Genomic DNA, 12,713 nt, shown 5'->3' on the forward strand with positions numbered 1-12,713 from the left:
ATTTGCCGGTTCTCTGAACTACTCAAAATTTCCGCTATCGGTTCTCCAGAACCTGTCAGAACCTCCTGAATAGCACCCCTGCATTGGGGGGGGAGAGAACGGAGTGATTCGGGGAAGCTCTCCAACCTTCCAAGACCCCTTTTAATTTTTAAGAATTACCAAAGGGGGTCCTTTATTTTCCCGATTTGGTACACTGCATCACACCAGGGGATGTGTTTACACGACATGACGAAGAGGGGCCGCAAGCTGTGGGAAGTGAAGGGTTAGATCATCACCTCTTCTGGTTGAAGAAGAGAAAATCAATCAAATAAATATAAAAATAAAGTCATAGTAGACCAGAGAAAGAGGGTAGGGATGGCGGGGGGATGGACAATGGGTGAGGTACCAGGTAGAGAAAACCAAGTTTTTGAAGATGGGCAGACATTTAATTCCCTTTTGTATTCCAGCCTTGTAGGGAAGGGATTGTGGGAATTGTAGTACAACCCCCTCCCACTTTAGAACCATTAAAGGTCCAAATTTAATGGCTTGCCTCCAGAAGCTGTGAGTGCTCCAACGCAGGAGGCTTTTAAGAAGAGGTTGGACAACCATTTGTCTGAAATGCGATAGAGTTTGAGCGAGGCGTTGGACTAGAACAGGGGTCTCCAACCTTGGTCCCTTTAAGACTTGTGGACCAACTCCCAGCTTTGCTGGCTGAGGGACTCTAGGAGTTGAAGTCCACAAGTCTTAAAGGGACCAAGGTTGGAGACCCCTGGACTAGAGGACCTCCAAGCTTTGCTGGCTGAGGGACTCTGAGAGTTGAAGTCCACCAGTCTTAAAGGGACCAAGGTTGGAGACCCCTGGACTAGAAGACCTGCCAGGTCCCTTCCAACTCTGTTACTCTGTTAAATTTTTCACTTACCTTTCCCATCCCTCGTTCCATGAATTTTTTCCGCAACTTCCTTCGCTGAGTCAAAAAAGAATGGTTCGGTTGACCTGGTCTTCTGTAAGCATTAACTAACCCAATCTTGAGACTATTTAATCCTGATTAAAAGAACCGAATGAAACAGCAACAGTTTAAAAATTATTAGAAGCAAAACATCACTTCCCATGAAGTGTGTGTAGGAGATACTTTCTCCCAACTCTTGAGGACAACCACTAAGCCACACCTATCACAGCCGGATACAACTGCAAAATAGCCAACCAAATCCGGTCCATGTGACTCACACTCACTCGCCAAGCTACAACCACACACTCCAATCCCTGTTGGAAAATCAAGGCAGGTGGTTGACAAATAGCTTGGTCATGTGACCAACCTGATTTTACGACCTTTTGTTATGGTGGTCCTTAAGTGAATACCATTGTCATTAAGGGAACCCGAGCTTTGCTAGGGGTGCAGTTTTGCGGAAGTAAGCTCCAGTTTTCGGCAAAACCGTTGTAAAAAATGTGGTCACGTGACCACAAATCCGGCCATGTTGCTGCGTGTCCAAGGTTTGGTCATGTGACTATGGAGGAGGAGGGGCCGACTGTCTGAACTTCAGATCCGGGTCATAAATACCTGTCATAACTTTGAACAGTCATTAAGCTACTAAACATAAATCAAGAAGTACTTGTCTTGACATGGTCTCGTCTTCTTGGTCAACTCATGAAGAGTTGACTTGGCAAGGCCACCACACTCTTTGGGGCAAGGAGTTTTTTTTTCCCCAGCCACTCTAGGCCCCCAACTCTTTTCCTTGGAGGACCAAATAGACCAAAAGCATTGATCAATTTGGTTTAGACCTTCCTATAACCCATCTGATCGAAGATGGTGGGTGAACTAAACTTCATGCAATTAGTTCTGTTCTGGGTTCAATGAAACCTCCCAGGAGGTTCCATGACTGGGTCATCTATCATCCCTCCTCCCCATTTATTTATTTTTATTTTTTGCATCCCCACAACCCCATTGTCGGGTTGTTGACCCACTTAAGTCTGCGATGGAAACAGGACCAGCAGGTGTGTACATTCACTGGCTTGATTCCTAAACATGCAATTAACTGTACGGGGTGGAGTTGACAACCTTCTATGTGTCACAATCCTAATAACAGGATAATACATTTATCAGGATCTCGTATCTGAATACTGGAGTTATACTTCCTGTTGTTATATTTGTTATTCTTGGACCTGATGTATTGAGGTAATCAAATGCTTCTTTGCCTCAGCCAAGCCATAGCATATTGGCATGAAGATATTCTTTAATGTTAGTCTACTGTTGTTGTTAGTTGCGAAGTCATGCCTGAACCATCGCAACCCCATGGACCACGTTCCTCCAGGCCTTCCTGTCCTCTACCATCCTCTGGAGTCCATTTAAGCTCACGCCGACTGCTTCAGTGACTCCATCCATCCACCTCGTTCTCTGCCATCCCCTTCTTCTTTTGCCCTCAGTCTTTCCCAGCATTAGGCTCTTCTCCAGGGAGTCCTTCCTTCTCCTTAGGTGACCAAAATATTTGAGTTTCCTCTTCAGGATCTGGCCTTCTAAAGAGCAGTCAGGGTTGATCTCCTCTAGGACCGACCGATTGGATGGCCTTGCAGTCCAAGGGACTCGCAGGAGTCTTCTCCAGCACCAGAGTTCAAAGGCCTCCATTCTTTGGCGCTCAGCCTTCCTTATGGTCCAACTTTTACAGCCATCCATTGCAACTGGGAAAACCAGAGCCTTGACTAGACGCACTTTTGTTGGCAGGGTGATGTCTCTGCTTTTTAGTACGCTGTCTAGATTTGCCATAGCTTTCGTCCCCAGGAGCAAACGTCTTTTAATTTCTTGGCTGCAGTCCCGATCTGCGGTGATCTTGGAGCCCAGGAAAATAAAATAGTCTATAAAGTTAGTCTATAAAAATAGCCAGGATTCCATTGGATTGATTCATTGTTTTAGCTAAGGCTGTGTCGTTTTTCATGTTGTGACAATGCCCTGTAATTTTTCGGGAGGAAAAAATCATTCTTTTTCTTTTTCCAGGTTAACTTATGCAACAGGCCCCCAACTCTGAGATCTTGGCTGGGTTTAGGATCTCTTTTGTAAAGCCAAAGACATTCAGATATTTCTGAAAAATTATCTCCTTAGATACTACTCAGTATTGATTTCCACTTTACTAAATCCTTTTGAATCAAGTAGCTAAATAACTGAATATTATATATTTCCCTTTTCCTTTCTTTTGCACTCCCCTGTTGTGGTCCGCCAGCAGCCGGCTGAGCTGGCAACAGAGTTAGACAGCCATGAGGCTGAGGAAGAACATGGGCCAGTCCTGGAGGCTGGGGAAGGCCCAAATGAGGGCTCTGCATGGGAGGCAGAGGTGGGGCAAGGGCCATCGGGGAGTGAGGTGCGGACTCCGGAGCCTCCAGAGGCTGACAGTAGTGAGGCAGAGGAACAGGAGGAGCCTGTTCCCAATGCACGCATGAGAAGAGCTGCCAGAAGGCAAGAGCAGCTCAAGCAAAGAGGACGACTCAGGAGTAAGGCCAAGAGATGATTGGCCCCTCCCATAAGGCTTAAAACAGACCAGCAACGGCATTTGGGCTCTTTGCAGGAAAACAACATTTGTCTTGCTGCATTTGTTTCATATCGGCGTCTTCTGAACTTTTGCCAAGAAAGGCCTTTGGCAGTTTGCCTAATTAGACCAAGGTTGGTGATAAGACTGAGGAATTTGTGTTGGGAGGAATTTGCTTTAATTTAGTTGGACTACGCTGAGAATGAGTTAATTCTCAGCTGTTCTAATAAAGTTTGTTTGTTTTTACACTGACTGAGTTTCCTACTACCTATTTGGGCCTGGGTCACAACATCCCCAGACCTCACCCTTCACTATTCACTTAGCTAAACTGCAGTGTTTTAACTACCGTAACTTTTTTTTTTTGAACTTTGTTCAAAGTTGATTTCTATTCGCACGGTTGCGTCTCAAACTCCATCACACCTTATTTAAATTTACAGGGTTTAAAAGGAAAAGGGACCAAGGTGTAAAAATCTTCTCCCCACGCCCCACCCCCCACCCCCATCCTGGGATTCTCTGAAGTAGACTGCCCCAGTCTATGGAGGTTCTGTTTTGAGGCTCAAATCCTTATCGATCTGCAAAGCAGCAGCGCCCTCTGGTGGCACCTAAAGCTTCTGCTCTTTCAAGAGCACAAATTTAGGGAAGAAGATTACTGATTTAGTCCTCGGCTTAAGACAAGCCAGCCCATTACAATCAAAACCGCCGTAAAGCGGGTCAGCCATGTGACTGGACTGATTTTATGACCCTTTTTATTTATTTATTTATTTATTTATTTTGGGGTGGTTGTTAAGTAAAGCAGTTGTACTACTCCACCCTTTGTGATTGTAAAATGCTATTTCTCAAAGCCGCCACGAGGGGGCAGCAGGCACCAAGTTGTGGAATTCCTATATAAACATTTGCAGATTACTTTTTTTAACCATGGAATTCAGGATCTGCTTAATTTCCTGCTTATCTTCAATTTATCTTCATTTATCCTTTCTCCACCTCGCCTGATTCACTCCCCCCCAAAAAAATTCCAAACTTACTTTTGGCAAATTGGCCTGGTGGTGCACATTTTTTTTAATTTCTTAATTTCTATTTATATTGCAAAATTTCCTTAGGTGCATGGATGAACCGCTGCTAAAAGAAAAGAATTTATAAAGGGTGGGTGGGGAGAATATTCCCCCCCAAAAAAATTGATTTATAACAGGGGGGCAGAATATTAAAACCACAGCAACCAAGCATTCAAAATTTGGCAGGATACCAAGGAGAAAAAATTAAAAAGCAAAAGTCAAGCAATTTTTTTTCCCCCTTTTGAAGCAGTAACATTTCGTTCCTGCTCTTGGTTTTGTCAATAAAGACAGGTTTGATCTAAATAATACTGCCAGGTGCAATTCTCCATCCTCCTCCTAAATCTAAAATTAAAACAATTATCCGGGTTTAATACCTACAGAAAGCTTAATTAAACTTTGGAGATCTATCATCCTTACAGCTCTGTCAAACGGCGAGGATAAATTTGCAACGGCAGAGGATTTATTTCGGAGACAGCCCTAGGACACCGGGATATAATATAATCTGGGAATAGACAGACTCGGGTGGAAAAATTTCAGAATTATGTCACCCGCCACTGGGCCGGTCTTGGTGGGGAGGCGAGGCGAGGCGAGACTTACGTTTTTTTGCCAACAGGTGCTGTTTAATTGCCACATTAACCTGCCCAATTAAATCCGGATTGGGAGAATTGCAAAGTGGGGAGACGCTGGGGATGAGGTTGTGCCCCAAATTAACACTTCAAACAAACCCCAGTGAAGGTGGCCCAGCCTGGGGAGACATCCTCGGCCCCTGAAGTCAGACAGACAGTGCTTGAGCGATCAAAAAAATCAAGCTGAGGTGTCCGGAAATAAATTAACAAAAAGGATGAATAGACACAAAAGGCAAATTAACAGGCAGTGTTCCACTTTTTAGCGACTATGATTAGAAGGCACAAGGGTGCTGGAAACAAAAAAGATTTACAACCGTTCCTTGCACTTATGACGGTCACTGCCAGTGAACTCAATTCGGGCAGCTGGCCTGTATTTATCTTCTTCTTTATCATTTAATGACCCCATAATCCCTTGCATCGAGGGAGAGTCTGGGCAACTGAATGGAGCTGTGTTTACTGGCAAGATGCCCTTCCAGTTGCCAGTGCGAAGTTGTTGTTTTTTTCAGTAGATATATTCTCATCAGAGAGATAAATATCTGCCTCTACCTAGGATCGAACCTCTAGGCCACCGCACCACTCAACTGGCATGTATTTATGACGGTTGCCATATCACTGGGTCACATGATCTGCTACCATCCACCGAGCAAAGTCAGTGGGAAGAGCCGGATTCGTCTAACAACCACGGCAAAAAGGTCATAACATTGTACGTGGCTCATTGAATGATCGCCTCACTTAGGGACAGAAGCTTCAGTTCCCATTCCGGTTGAAAAATGAGGAATGTCTGGAGTCCCGATTTCATGACACAATGGCCCAAGTTTTTCATCTTTAAGTACATTCCTTTATAGCTTTGCCCAATGTCTAAATTAATCTCTGTTTATTTGATTGTTGGTTTGTTTGATTGTTGGTTTCTTTGATGGCTGGTTGCTTTTATTGTTGATTGATTTGATGGTTGGTTGGTTTGATGGTTGATTTGTTTGATGGTTGGTTGGTTTGATGGTTGGTTGGTTTAATGGTTGGATGGTTGGATGGTTGGTTTATTTGATGGTTGGTTTGTTTGATGGTTAGTTTGTTTGATGGTTGGTCTGTTTGATGGTTGATTGGTTTGATGGTTGGTTGGTTTGATGGTTGGTTGGTTTGATTGTTGGTTGGTTTGATTATTGGTTTATGGCCACGAAAATTCAGATTTCTCCCCAATAAGCATCTGGATCATGGTTAAATACTCCAGGGAGAGAGCACAATATAGGTAATGCCGGAGAAACATGGCTGTGAGCAACGCTGAACGAAGTTGAGACCCAGCCTAAGATAGACATGACAAGGACTAGTTACTTGATTTCTTTTTAAAGGACGTGCCCTGGCTCTGCCAACGCTGACATGGTTGACATGCCAATGTTGACATCCCGGTACCAGGCGGTGTTGGGAATGTGTGTCTTATCTCAGATCACAAAGATTTGCTCCCAATTAGCTTGACAAGCTCGTCATACTGGAAAACAATGTCCCCAATGCCTTTAGTGGCAGTTGTGGTTTTACAGGGATTGTCCTGTTCGAGAAATTAACACAGAACATCCTGGGTTGCAACTTGGGATCCAACACTGATTTTTTTTTCTTTTTTAAAGCTCATTGCCTTTCTGGATAGACCCAACACACACATGTCCACAAACCCAGGATTGGGAAGAAGTGATCACCCAACTTGTGATTGACAGTATTCATCCAGAGGTGACAATACTCATCCAGAGAGGACAGCGTCATGTCTAACTATCAGAAAAACTTTTTGGGCACCCAGTCTAAAAGTCACAGGGCAAATGATCATTTCTGGTCAATTTCTACTCAATTTCTAGTCAATTTCTGGTCAATTTCTGGTCAATTTCTGGTCAATTTCTACTCAATTTCTAGTCAATTTCTGGTCAATTTCTAGTCAATTTCTGGTCAATTTCTAGTCAATTTTAGGTCAATTTCTAATCAATTCCTAATTAATTTCTGTTCAATTTCTAGTCAATTTCTAGTCAATTTCAGGTCAATTTCAGGTCAATTTCAGGTCACTTTCTAGTCAATTTCAGGTCAATTTCTAATCAATTCCTAATTAATTTCTGGTCAATTTCTAGTCAATTTCAGATCAATTTCTAGTCAATTTCAGGTCAATTTCTAATCAGTTCCTAATTAATTTCTGGTCAATTTCTGATCAATTTCTAGTCAATTTCAGGTCAATTTCTAATCAATTCCTAATTAATTTCTGGTCAATTTCTGATTAATTTCTAGTCAATTTCTCAAGCTAGTGAGCTCCAGGGAAGGAATACATTGGTGAAAACAAAATGGCTTTTCACTCGCGTTCATACCTTGGAGACCAGGTGGATAAACCAGGATCCCATTTTACGTCCACAGATTTCAACCATGGTTTCCCCAAATTTCTGCCCCCTCCCAAGAGATTTTTTTTTTTCCATCCTTTCCGATTCTCAATGGGCCTTCGAGACTCCATACGTAATTTCTCTCCACCACTGAGGTAGGCTGCTTTGGGAAATGGAGGTTCTTCTCTGGACCACCAAGAGGGAAAACTTATGGGAAGGAGGCCAAAGCGTCTCTTTTTCTTCTCCCTTACTGTAGTTGAAAGATAGAATAACCCGAGGGTGTAAACTCTCTTTGCATAAGTCAACGAGTTAACTCTTAAAAACACAAAAGGATTTGCAAATGATCCAAGGTGAGTCAAATTTCCTAGAAGACATCTAGAAGTTGTCTTGGATGTTCTCCAAAGCAAGGGAACAAACCTCAGCCAGATCCCCATGAAAAAATACTGGAGAATCAGCTCCTGAGATGTGGCCAACATCTTCTCAACTCTTAAGCTCATGATTCAATTCTCAAAAGTCACTTGTCATGACTTAGCTGGGTTCATAAGTTCTCCTCCAAGCATTTCTACTAAGTGTCTGGGCTTTTCCAAGGAAGCTTCTTAGATGTTCCAGATAAACATGCCTGAACACCCATTCAGACAAAGAATGACATTTCTCCAACTGGAAATGCCAAGTTTGCAATGTTTGGAGACGTATGTTGGCTTCCTCCAAGAGTCGTCATACGGTTTGTTCTCACAACATCCATTTAAGGTCACTCTTCTTCAAAGATCCCATTCAGGAAAGAATGGGGCTGAAGACCGGCTACTCCTAGTGCCTATCTTACCCAGTGTTCCAATCTCTCAGGGGTTGCCCCAAAGAAGAGGGGGTCCACCTATTCTCCAAAGCACCTGACGGTAGGACAAGAAGCAACGGGTGGAAACTCATCAAGGAGAGAAGCAACCTAGAACTAAGGAGAAATTTCCTGTGACACTGAGGACAATTAACCAGTGGAACAACTTGCCTCAAATTGTGAATGCTCCAACACTGGAAGTTTTTAAGAAGATGTTGCATAACCATTTGTCTGACATGTTTTGGGCCCTGATGGCGAACCTATGGAGCCATATCTATGGGCATATGAGCGCTGCCCTAGCTCAGCTGGCCAGTTGATTTTCGGACCTTCCAGTCTCACCGGAAGTTGAGAAACGGGTCATTTCTGGCCTCCGGAGGGCCTCCAGGGGGTGGGGAAGACCGTTTTCGCCCTCCCCGGGCTCCTAAAAAGTCTCTGGAGCCTGGGAGGGCAAAAAAACAGGCATACCAGGCCCAAGGTTAGCCATCACTGGTATAGGGTTTTCTGCCTGAGCAGGGGGTTGGACTAGAAGACCTCCAAGGTCCCTCCTGTCCCTTTTCCACAACTCAGGGGTCCACCAACCCTGAGAAGAGCTTGCTCTCTCCAAGCGTTGGAGAACTTTGAAACTTTTCTCTGGCAGATCTCAAAGTCAAAGTAGAAAGTCTTAAGTAGGACGAGTTAAGGATTTTCGGGGACATCTTTGTGTTCGTGTGGATGTGTTTTTCCTCCGAATTATAAACATTCCTAAGAATTATTGCCCTCCCAACTACTGTCTCCAAAAAGTGACTGAAGATTTCCCAAGCTGGCACCAGAGACACAAAATCCTTATGCGTCTAATCACATTTGGCCAATAAAGTATTCTAGTCTGATTTCGTTTAATCCAGCATAGTTTCTATTTTAATTTCTATTCTATTCTATGTTCTAATTTCTATCTCTAATTATTTTCTTCATTAGTCTATTCTATTTTTTTATAATTCTAATTTCTAATTCTATTCTATCCTATCCCATCCTATTCTCTTCTATCCATTTTTCTTCTATTCTTTTCTATATTCTACTTTACTGTATATTCTGTTCTTTTCTGTTGTTTTCTAATCCTAATCGTGTTTCTATTCCATTCCATTCCATTCTAACTTCCTCCGGACCAACATGCAATTGATATTTAGCAAGAAGTAATCCAGAAATTCAAAGGCAGATTTCATCTAAGTCATGCATGCTTTAATTATAGCTCTCAGCCACTGAAAGGGAACAGATAGATCAAGAACACAAAGGTATACTATTTAGCAAAATAACTGGGTGCAACAGCCCGGAACGCCTCCTGGAATGTAGGTTGGGAAACCATCACAGTCAGAACTTCTCCAGAACTTCCAGCTGCCCGTCCAGATTTACCGTCTCGAGTTCTCAGCGACGTCAGGAGAGGACATGCAAGCGTTCGGCGCCAACCAGGTTGTCCATCAGTCCCAGAGACCCAAAACATTTGCAGTGTTTGGACCACAGGCGGGCAGGAGCAGATGGCATGAGGAGAAGACAGAGTCAAGGGGTTCCCGAGAAGACGCATCCCAGCGTTGAGTTCACCAAGTTGGTTAGAAAGATGGTCATCCAAGCATTAAAGGTCCACAAAAGCCCCAACTGCGTCTTCCTTCTTTCGCCCATCCTCCGGTTGAAGGCATCTCAACAACGTTTTGGTTGTTGGCAGCTTTGCTGGTCTTGTGGTGGGCAAGGTTTGGGATGACAACTTTGAGGAGAGCAGGGTCTGGGAGGACAAGGGTCCGGACGACAATCTTGTGGTGGGCAAGGCTTGGGAAGACAACTTTGAGGCGAGCAGGGTCTGGGAGGACAAGGGTCAGGAAGACAATCTTGAGGGGGGCAAGGTTTGGGTGGGCACACTTGTGGGGGGCAGACCGGTGTGGGGCCGGTCTTCTGGCATTGAGGAGGAGGTTGGCAGGGCTGTTTACACTGTTGATGTTGGTAAGACATCTTGGTGGGTTGGATAAACTGGAGATTTAAAAAAAGAAGAAGAAGAAAACCAAAGTCAGCTTTCCATCATTCCCAAATTCTTCCACTTCAACTCGCAAAAGATCTTAGAGACCCAAAGCCCCAGTCCACCTTTTCATTCCTTCAATTCAGCAATCATGGCTAGATGTACCTGAGCCCGTCGATCAAGAAAGGTCGGCAGTTTGGCGGTTCGAATCAGGTCTCCTGCGAGAGCAGAGAGTTGGACTAGATGACCTCCAAGGTCCCTTCCAACTCTTCTACCGTTACTGTTACCCGGTAGAAATAATCGCTCAAGCCATCAAAAAAAAAACACCTCTAACCTCGGGATTATTATGGCCAGAAGTTAAAACTGACCTTTCAGAAATTTGCTAAGTTTCTTTTCTTTTTAAAGCAAAACATTTGCCAAATGTTTGAAATTTAAATCGAAAAACTTTACATTCAGTCCGTCCCAAATGTTTCTCACAGTTGGCCTATCATTTTTTTTTAAAAAAAAACTATATTTATTTGTGTGTGTGTGTGTGTGTTGATAACACCCCTTACAAATTCACAAACCCTTATTGGCCGTAAGATATAATATATGCACACATAGATATCTACATTTTTGTATATATTTAGGAGTACTAAAAATGTAATAGGGAAACAGAAATCAAAACTTCCTTAATTATAAAGCTGTCTAGGGAAAGGGCCCAATTTCCCTTAGGAGCTTTAAATATTCATCCGGTTATTATTAAGAGGTGAGGCAAAATCCGTGCCAATTTTTAATAAATAATGCAGGACGCATGCTGTCTTCATGCGCCATTTGCATTCAGATGGAGCCGCGAGGATTATTAATTCCTGGTCTGAAAGTTGCCTCGTTAACAATCTGTGGACCGTCCGTTTCCATTTCAGCTAACGCCCGTCCAAAACCAGCCTGAATTTGTACCTGCTTTGCACTTTGCGTATTTCTGCCTCGACAGGATGACAGGAGAATCAGAAGGGACTTTGGAGGTCTTCTAGTCCATCCCACTGCTTGAGCAGGAGACCTTATACCTCTCTAGACAAATGGTTGTCCAGACTCTCCTTAAAAATCCTCCAGTGACAAAGCACTTAACAACTTCTGGAGGCAAGCAGTTCCACTGGTTCTAACTATCAGGAAATTTCTACTTATTTCTAAGTTGCTTCTCTCCTTGATTAGTTTCCATCCGTTGCTTCTTGTCCTGCCTTCAGGTGCTTTGGAGAATAGTTTGACTCCCTCTTCTTTGGAGCAGCCCCTGAGATATTGGAAGACTGCTATCATGTCTCCCCTAGTCCTTCTTTTCATTAAACTAGACATTTGCGCAGGGCTAGCCTAGGGTTTTTAGTTTTAAATTTAGTTTTAATGGGGTTTTATACTATTTTAGTGATATTTTAATTCCGGCCTAATTAATAAGTTTTTTAATTGTTGTTTTTATCTGTATTATTCTCATGTTTTTATTTGGCTGTACACTGCCCTGAGTCCTTCGGGAGGTAGGGTGGTATAACAATTCGAATAAATAAAATAAATAAATATCCAGTTCCTGCAACCGTTCTTCGTATGTTTGAGCCTCCAGTCCCCTAATCCTCTTTGTTGCTCTTCTCTGCACTCTTTCTAGAGTCTCCACATCTTTTCTTTACATCGTGGCGACCAAAACTGAATGCAATATTCCAAGTCTGGTCTTGCCAAGGCCTCAAAATTGGTATTAACACTTCATGCCATCTTGATTCTATCCCTCTTTTGATGCCTTCTCCTCTTTCTCTCTCTCTCTCTCTTTCTCTTTCTGTCTCTCTTTCTGTCTCCCTTTCTCTCTGTGTGTCTCTGTCTCTCTCTCTTCCTCTCTCTCTCTCTCGGTCTCTCTCTGTCTCTCCTGTGTGTCTGTCTCTCTCTCTCTCCTCTCTGTCTTTCTCTCTTTCTCTGTCTCTCTCTCTCTTTCTTTCTTTCTCTCTCCCTCTTTCTCTCTCTGTCTCTCTCTCCTTTTCCCTTTTCCCAAGCCGATAACCTGCCCTCCAAAGTCTCCTTTTTTCTTTTCCAACAAACGCCACACCATCCATCCTTCCGCAGCCTCTACTTACCCGCTCAGGGAAAGGATAACTCTCACTGAAGGACGGAAGGCAACTCAAGAGTCGAATGCAAACCTCAAGTTTTGCCCTGCTATTTATACTCTAAAACTCTTTCTCACCAAGGGAGCGTCACTCACTGAGCGGGTGGGAGAGGAAAATAAAATTGGTCTGAGTAATAGATATTTTTTGTGTGTGTGTACGTGTGTGCGTGTTTTAATTTTCGCCGGGTTTTTTTTTTTCCCCAATCCCAATCTATTTATGGCATCATTCTGGAAAAGCCACACGATTCAAGCCCTATTATCTCTTGGTGGCGAAAGAGTTTGGATTTAGGATTCAGGTTC

General features: G+C 43.3%; 1 long non-coding RNA gene across 1 annotated transcript; it reads right to left on the reverse strand.

Moving 5' to 3' along the window:
* Nucleotides 1–9,518: 9,518 nt before the first annotated feature.
* Nucleotides 9,519–12,441, reverse strand: LOC131186667 (uncharacterized). Its single transcript, XR_009152403.1, has 2 exons — nt 12,385–12,441; nt 9,519–10,317 (listed from the first exon to the last, which is right to left on the reverse strand). It is a non-coding gene; the product is annotated as an uncharacterized LOC131186667 (long non-coding RNA).
* Nucleotides 12,442–12,713: the final 272 nt, after the last annotated feature.

The sequence above is a fragment of the Ahaetulla prasina genome, chromosome 17 (assembly GCF_028640845.1).
Source record: "Ahaetulla prasina isolate Xishuangbanna chromosome 17, ASM2864084v1, whole genome shotgun sequence".
Lineage (NCBI taxonomy): Eukaryota > Metazoa > Chordata > Lepidosauria > Squamata > Colubridae > Ahaetulla > Ahaetulla prasina.